The following is an 8,577-nucleotide window of genomic DNA, read 5'->3' as shown; positions in this document are numbered from 1 at the left end:
CCGCCGTGGTCTTGTTTGTATAGGTAACGATAGCAGAACGGGGGTGGGGTGGGTAGCCTAACTAGCTGTATAAATAGCGGGTTGGCGTTTCAATAAATACCAAGTCGTATCTTGAACTTAATATGTATAATTTAATAAGTTAGACTGACGAGTTATTCAGCATTACATATTTATATGATTTATATAATCAATAAGTTTAACAAATAACTATATTATAACAAGACTCTGTTATAGCTACAACTTTATACAGGAACGAAATATATAGTCAATAACAACTGGTTACTTCTCTGGTACCTGTGATAGTTACAAAAAGGGGGGAGTGGGGTTGGGGCTGGGGTAGCTCTGGTTCAAAATGGGTAAGTGGACTGGTAATAACCAAAAGTACTTAATAAATAATCAAAGCATATAATCCTTACAGATCCTTACACATTTTAGCATAAATTGAACACTTAAGTTAAATATATTTAAGGAATATTGTAGAAGATATTTAACAGTTTATAGTTAAATATGACGGTTTCCGCGGTGTTCCGCAATCGGCGGTACTGTATAAATATTCACAATGAACTTTCTTATTTAGCTAGCGTGATCCTAATAAGCCTTTATAATAAAAAGATCTAGAATAAATATTAGCAATAATCCTCAAAATCCTAAATTATTAGAACCTAACCTTAACGAAATAACTGGATATATATAAATTCTCTATTTCTGCTAGTTTGTTTATAATTTAACAATATGGCTGCCCAGGAGGAACAAGACTGAATAAGAGAGAATGTCGCGCATGAATTTATAGTACACGACACACTTTGGACACGATTTGGACACACTTTTGACGTTTCTAACGTCAAATGACGTCACGACACAAACTGCACTGTAAACATACGGGGACTTTTATAAGGACTTTGTAAATAAACAATGGCGGCCCCCAGGGTTGAAGTGACCCGTTAATAAAAAGGGATAAAAGCTACATGTCTCGGAGACTTATGATCGTTGATACCGGTATAACTACAACAAGGAACCAGAGAATCACGTTAGTTTTACTTGACTGTAAGTTAAATGTACAACTCGTACATTAAAATGGTAAATTCTACACTTGTCACATACATCATACAATTAAAAAAATATATAGTCTTTGGATTTGTCCCCATTTCCCGTATCATTTGCCTTTCCATCTATAATAGTATTTACATTTCATTACACAATATAAAGAACGTGACCCACAAAAGACATGATCAAACATGAATAAGTTAGAATTACAAATCCGTAACATTACCCCCACCTTTGAAAAAAACTGTTCGTCCTCGAACATGAATACTTTATCTTTATCTAAGAAATTTCATCTATATGTTTCATGTCTTTTAAAATACCCTATATATTAACAATAAAATTATATTACAAACTAAAAATAATTTCCTTAATACAATTATTATAATCTAAAAAGAAGTTCTTGTAATATGTTGCACTGTGTACTGGTGTCTTCTGTGATGACTGTCGCCTGGACCCCATTGTCTCTGATTTCTCTGTTCTCTATTACTGTTTCATGTTCGTTGGTATCTTCTTCTGTCTGAGTTGCTGTATTTCGTCTTCTTGTTACTGACGGGTCGGGTATCCATGTACTTTTAAGTATATATACGGTGCCATCTGGAAGCAAGGCCTTCTCTTCCTTCAGTAATCCAAGGTATCCGTCAGGTACGACACGGGCATCAATCTCTGCTGTCCTAGCCCTTGATCGAATTCTCCTTATCAATTCAGCATCTTCGCCCGACAGGTAGCTTGATGGGGGGCAGCATAACTGGAACCTTGGGTCATTTAATGTCTCTTGAGTGGGGACTCCCAGGTGGCTCCAGTCATACAGCCTCCCTCTACCTGTGGCTGTCATCTGAATTCTTCTAGGAGGGTAGAAATCAATTTCTTCGCGAAATTCCACCCGTCTCTTGTCCCCATCCATCCACGGCCTCTCTGGATCATACCCCTCGACATTGGGAGGAGGGCTGGATGGTGCTTCTAGAACTCTTGAATGGTCCGAAGTTGGTATGTCGTCCTTCTCCATGGTACTTGGATTGATTGGCACTGGTACTTGCTGCGCTAACTGTGATGTTGACTGTAAAACCGTTGATTGCGGAGCTACAGTCTCTGTTAAGTATGGCTGCCAAAGAGAACTTGGACTGATGGTCACCGGCAATGGCTGAGTTTTCTGTGAACTGGGAAGTACCAAAGAGTTTGGGGTGCTGATCACCGGCAATGGCTGAGTTGACTGTGAAGTGGCCTGTACTACAGCTGGTTGTGAATTCCCTGTTAAATATGGCTGCGTGACATAACTTGGGGTGATGGTCACTGGCAACGGCTGAAGTGACAATGACTGTGAATTGGGCTGTACCATAGAACTTAAGGTGCTGGTCACTGGCAATGGCTGATTTGAGTGTGAAGTGGCCTGTACTGCAGCTGGTTGCGGAGTCGCTGTGAAATATGCCTGCATCAGAGAACTTGGGGTGATGGTCACTGGCAATGGCTGAGTTGTCTGTGAAGTGGCCTGCACTGTAGCTGGTTGCGGAGTCGCTGTGAAATATGCCTGCATCAGAGAACTTGGGGTGATGGTCACTGGCAATGGCTGAGTTGTTTGTGAAGTGGTCCGCTTTATTCTAAAACTATGAAATTTTTCCAGCTTATATTACAAATGACCTGTTTTGCAAATGTGTGTCAGATATTGTGGATCGGTACGTCTAAATAACAACACAGGACTTCCTGTACGAATAGGGACATAAAAAGTATACCCAAGGCAAGTTATAGATATAGGAAGATGTGGTGTGAGTGTGAGATATAGGAAGATGTGGTATAGATATGCATTCGGCACTTTATTTATTTCAAAAAATATTCGTGTATTGAAAAATTTGTGTAAATTAATTAGAAATATCAATATAGACGTATGTTCTCCAGGTTGATCCCCAATCTCTCATTCTTGTTGCTCGTTTTGTGCAAACTTGTCATGCGCAAAATCTGTATGTTATTATATGTAAAAATATCGTTCCTTGTACCATTAAACTTGGTTTTATAAGAAATAAAGAATCTTGATAGAAAATTTAATTTTTGATCTTATACTTTTTGTTTTGATAAAATCAATTCAATATTTGAGAAGCTATTTACAAAAAACGTTAAATACACTTTTCGTTTTGTTTCAACTTTATAATGAAACTCGTCCTCAATTTCACCTAATTTTACATAAAGTATATATAATAAATAAAATGTTCTCTTTAACTATTTTGCCATCTACCAATTTCAATAGACATTTTTTTAATTGTGTTCAAAGTTCTAAATCTACAAAAGAATAACTATTTTTGTAACATTGAATACCAAAGAAAGCTTCGCAAGTTAAACTGTTTTTTGGCATAATTGTTTTTATTCCCCCTTTTCTGTAACTCCTGATAGAATAGAACATCACAAAACAGCTTACACATGCACATTTGTTTAAAAAATATTTTTCGCCATTAAAACTCATTCTTGTCCCGTATGACATTTCCTGAACGAGTGAAAATCTGAAATAATTATTTTATTAAGCTTATATCTTTATTGCGGTAGCCTATTATTGAAAAAGGGTATAATTTTAAATTTCATGAAGTAAGATTCATACCACCAGAGACATTCAATATACTAGTAAACAAAAGAAACGACACAAGGCAATACATTAATCATATAAAATAAAATTAGATACAAAAGCTTTGCTCATTGTGGGAAGCCGTAAGGTGAACTACATGTATAGTTGTTAATTTCTATGTCATTCGTCTCTTTGGCAATCATACCACATCTTCTTTTTTTTATATAAATTTGCGTTCATCAGCTTCATGTGGACCTTGGTGGAAAGCAATAGTTTGAAGTTGTCTCATTCACAATCGAACCACATCTACTTTTTATTCTGTCCAAAACCGGGAATGATAGCTGCAATAGGCAGCGATTAAAAAACAACAGCATAAAGCATCGTAGTCGCCATCTTAGTCTGTTAACTAATTTTCACGTTGGTAGGAATAGGGGGGGGGGGCTTTACTTTTTCAGCAAGGTTAAGTCGAAAGTCGAGCTGATGAAGTAAAGAGTGGACAATATTTCTGTGCTCAAGTCTACCCTTTGGGTTCGAAAAAAGGGATTAAGAGTAAATATCGATGAGACAACAACCCAAGAACACAGACAATCAAGATATTGAAAGTTTTTTTTACAGTCTTTTGGTTTTTTTTTTATTATAGAGAGATCCCTATACACCTTATCAAGCCAAACAAAAACGTTCCATGTATAAATAAAGTAAGGAGCTAATTTCATATTACCTGCCATTAAAAATATCACAAAAGGCACATACATATTTTGTGAAAAGTTTAACCATACCATTTTTATAATATCAATTCGTGGAAATCAAACCAAGTACATGAAATAAAAATCAGTACAAGGAAAATACTTCTCTATTTATTAACGATTTAGTAGATATATAATGAACGTTAAATATGCCTTATATCCAGACCTGTCCAGAGACAAATTCAAGTTCCAAATGTTATACTGAATATGAACCCTGTTCTAGACTGATAGTGTCGAGAAAGATTTTTAACGTGCTAGTTCACAAGGTAACACTCCGCATTTGGACATCATTTAGCCACTCGAGCATACCAGTCTTTTTTTTACAGATATATCATGTAATGGAGGAGAGGTGTAATTAAATTATTAATTCCACTTGCTTAGCGGAGGAACAGCAATTTTAAATGTTGACGTATTTGGATTGACCAGGCCGGGATTTGAACCCACGATTTCCCGCACTAAGTGCAAAAACATAACCAAGAGAAATCTGAAATATAGTATCATACCAAAAAAACTAAAGTGCTATAAATAATCCAATCTAAAAGAACTCTCCCTTTTATTTAAGCCATCAAAATGCATTTAACCAGTTGATATTATTAAAAACTGTACTTGAAAAACGATGGTCGATTTAAGCATAGATTTCATGCACGGAAGACTTCTGCACATTTGGTACTCTTGCACAATTAATTGAGGCAGCTCTGTTTTTTATTCAATATATCCTCATTTTGCATTACCATTCCAAGTTCCATGTCCATTCTCTCAGTCGACCTTTTATATTTGCTATGAAAAGCCTACCTATTGTGTTCTCGTTATGAACATACATGTAATATTTGCCACAGGACGTAAAACAAACAACATTTATTAAACAGACTCATTAATAATTAATATCATGAAAACCATATACGAAGGCAAGATTTGCACAATCCTATAAAGTAATATTTCCATGTATCCGTTTCGATAATTATTGAAACTATAACGACCCTTTTCAGGATTGCGTTCAATATCGTAGCAGCTACGTAGTGCGACGTAAATTTATGACTATTGAACGAGAAGCTAGCTTAGCTGCTATTAATATCTATGTAGCAGCTAGGCTAGCCACCCGTTCAAAAGTCATAAATCTACATAGCCCTATATAGCCGATAAGATATTGAACACAACCCAAGGTCGTGTTCAATATCGTAGCGGTTACGTAGATGGGTCGAGTTCAATATCGTAGCAGCTACGAAGTGCTACGTAGATTTTGACTATTGAATGTGTAGCTATAGACTAGTTGTTACATAAATATTGATAGCAGCTACGTAGCCGCTACGTAGCTGCTACGATATTGAACCAACCCTGGGGCGCGTTCAATATCGTAGCAGCTACGTAGTGCTACGTAGATATTGACTATTGAACGTGTAGCTATAGACTAGTTATTACTTAGATTTTGATAGCAGCTACATAGTCGCTACGTAGCTGCTACGATATTGAACTGATCCCTGGTATCAATATCTATGTAGCAGCTAGGCTAAATACAAAGGTTGAGTTCAATATCGTAGCTACGTAGTGATCAATATCTATGTAGCAACAATTGTTAACGTTTGTAAGATACCAACAAAACTGACGAATCCATCTTAGATGACAAAACGTATCAAAATTTAATCCTATGGGAGAAAAAATAATCCTATAGGACAAAGTTAATCCTAAGGGAAAACAAAATATCTTACAGGACAAAATTTATCCTAAGGGAGAGAAAAAAATCCGGTAGGAGAAAAAAATATCCCATGGGAGAAAAAACATCCCACCGGACAAAATAAATCCCTTAGGAGAAAAAAATATCCTAAGGGACATTAGTTTCTGTCAAAAAGTCTTTCATGATAATCCTATAGGATAAAAAAATCCTATCGGATTTAACACTTTTTTTGAAAATCCTACAGGATTTTAAATCCCATAGGATATTAATTTAATCCCATAGGAGATAAATTTTCCTATAGGATAAATAAATCCGATAGGATTTATATATCCCATAGGATATTTAAAATATCCTACGGGATTATGACTTTATCCTATAGGATTTCTCAAAATCCTGTAGGATTTTTAAAAATCCTATGGGAGAAAAAAATATCCTACAGGATTTTGTCACTGTTTTCGCTCCTAACTTAACTTAACTTTATAATATTAAATAACTTAACTGAACTAAACTGTTCGAATCCCGTGCAACGACGGTTGATTAATATAATATGAAATAACTTAACTTAACTTAACTTTATAATATTAAATAACTTAACTTAACTTAACTGTTCGAATCCCGTGCAACGACGGTTGATTTATATAATATTAAATAACTTAACTTAACTTAACTTTATAATATTAAATAACTTAACTTAACTTAACTTTATAATATTAAATAACTTAACTTAACTAACTTAACTTTAATTTCAATTTCTAAAACACAAGATGTCATAGTTTTTGTATTTTCCCTCATGTTTTAATGTTGTCTTACTTTCTTTAAACCTGTAGAACTGACGGAAATTATTGACTTTTGTCTCTATAGTGTCGTAATTTTTTTAATTTCTGGTCGGTATAGCATTAGTCCGGGGAAGAAATGATTTTACACTTGCTCAAAAACCACAAATTCAGATATTTCTACGCCTTTATGGCATGGTATTGGTTGCAAAAATTCGATATTTTTCATTTAAATGCAATATTTTATATTTAATTGATATATTTCTTCATTCAAATGCAATATTTTTTCATTTGGATGGTACATTTTTTCATTTGAATGGTATATTTTTTCATTTAGATGCCATTTTTTTTTATTTAAATGGTAAAATTTTTCATTTCAATGGTTTTATTTTTCATTTAGATGCAATATTTTTTATTCAACTGGTATAATTTTCGTTCAAATGGTATAATTTTTCATTCAAATGGTATAATTTTCATTCAAATGCAAAATTATATTTTTTATTCAATTGGTATAAAAAAATCATTTGCATGCAATATTTTTTATTCAATTGGTATAACAGTTTTTTTTTATTTATATGCAATAATTGCATCATGGGAAATTCTTTGACGCGTTAAGGTCAAATTTGCAACAACGTTTGTGATTGGTCGGTATTTATTTGGATTTTCTCCCCTTTCTTTCCAAACTTGAGTGACCAAGAATTAAAAAAAAACGCGTCAGCCTCAGAATATCGCCCATCTAACTAAAATTTGGCGTTCGTGCGAGTTCGTGCACTGACAATTAATGCCAAGAATGGCCAGGCAGAGCAAAAAATGCGAGTGACAAGTAATAATAATTAATTTGACACACAACTTCTTCATGGATAGAAACAGATGCCTGCGTGCATTGCAAAAACATCTCCAATAAAACTCTTTCTGAAGAAACTCCCCTACAGTCTTCAGATTGAAATAAAAAAAAATATATATACATAGCAAGTCCCCATCCCTGTCTAAGTCCAGATACATGTTATCATGACGTTCTGTTGTGCTACATGTATGATTCGATGTATATAATTTTTGTTTTTACTTTTCTTGATCCTCAGAGACGTTGCAGGTGAGCAAACATGAACAAAGACTAAAAAGCCTTCCAGGACGCTATAATTATTTGAACTAAGTCACCTCTTTTTTGCTACATGAAGAAAAAAAAATCACCCAATTACAACAGCAGAACTGCCAGAGACCCCGTGACAAGGAGAGACATAAGATGTTATACTCCGGAACAATTCAGGATAAATTGGAACCAGTTGCTAACCCATGTTACAACAATAGTCCTGTGACATAGGACTTCACTGTATGAGGCGTGAACTTCATATTTAATACTATCTATAATATGTGCTCTCATGTATTATGCCGCAAATCATTTTACATTTATGATTCGTTGCTGAGCTTTTTTTACTGTTCTCATCTCCGAATCCCTTAAATAGACTTTTTTCAAGCCCCACAGAAGTTCAATATTTACTATATGTCATTGCTTAAATAATTATGCAGAGCATATTTCAAAACATATTTTATCTTCAGGACTTTTAAATGATTAACTTTTCAATACTGCATTTGGAAATGAAGGGGGTATACAAGTTTATTTTGTGATACAGTATATTATTATAACATAATTATAGGTATCCAACAAATTATATGATTGTACGTTTAGCTATTATCTAGACCCGTACAAAATGTATATATTAAGACACACATAACAGGGGCGGATAAAAAACCTCGGTGTCTTAGTGAGGGGGGGTCAAATTTAGATATTTGTATAGAGATGTATATATG

This window comes from Mytilus galloprovincialis, chromosome 7 (genome assembly GCF_965363235.1).
Source record: "Mytilus galloprovincialis chromosome 7, xbMytGall1.hap1.1, whole genome shotgun sequence".
NCBI classification, from domain to species: domain Eukaryota; kingdom Metazoa; phylum Mollusca; class Bivalvia; order Mytilida; family Mytilidae; genus Mytilus; species Mytilus galloprovincialis.
The sequence above is the reverse complement of the archived record's forward strand: the minus strand, read 5'-3'. Positions refer to the sequence as shown.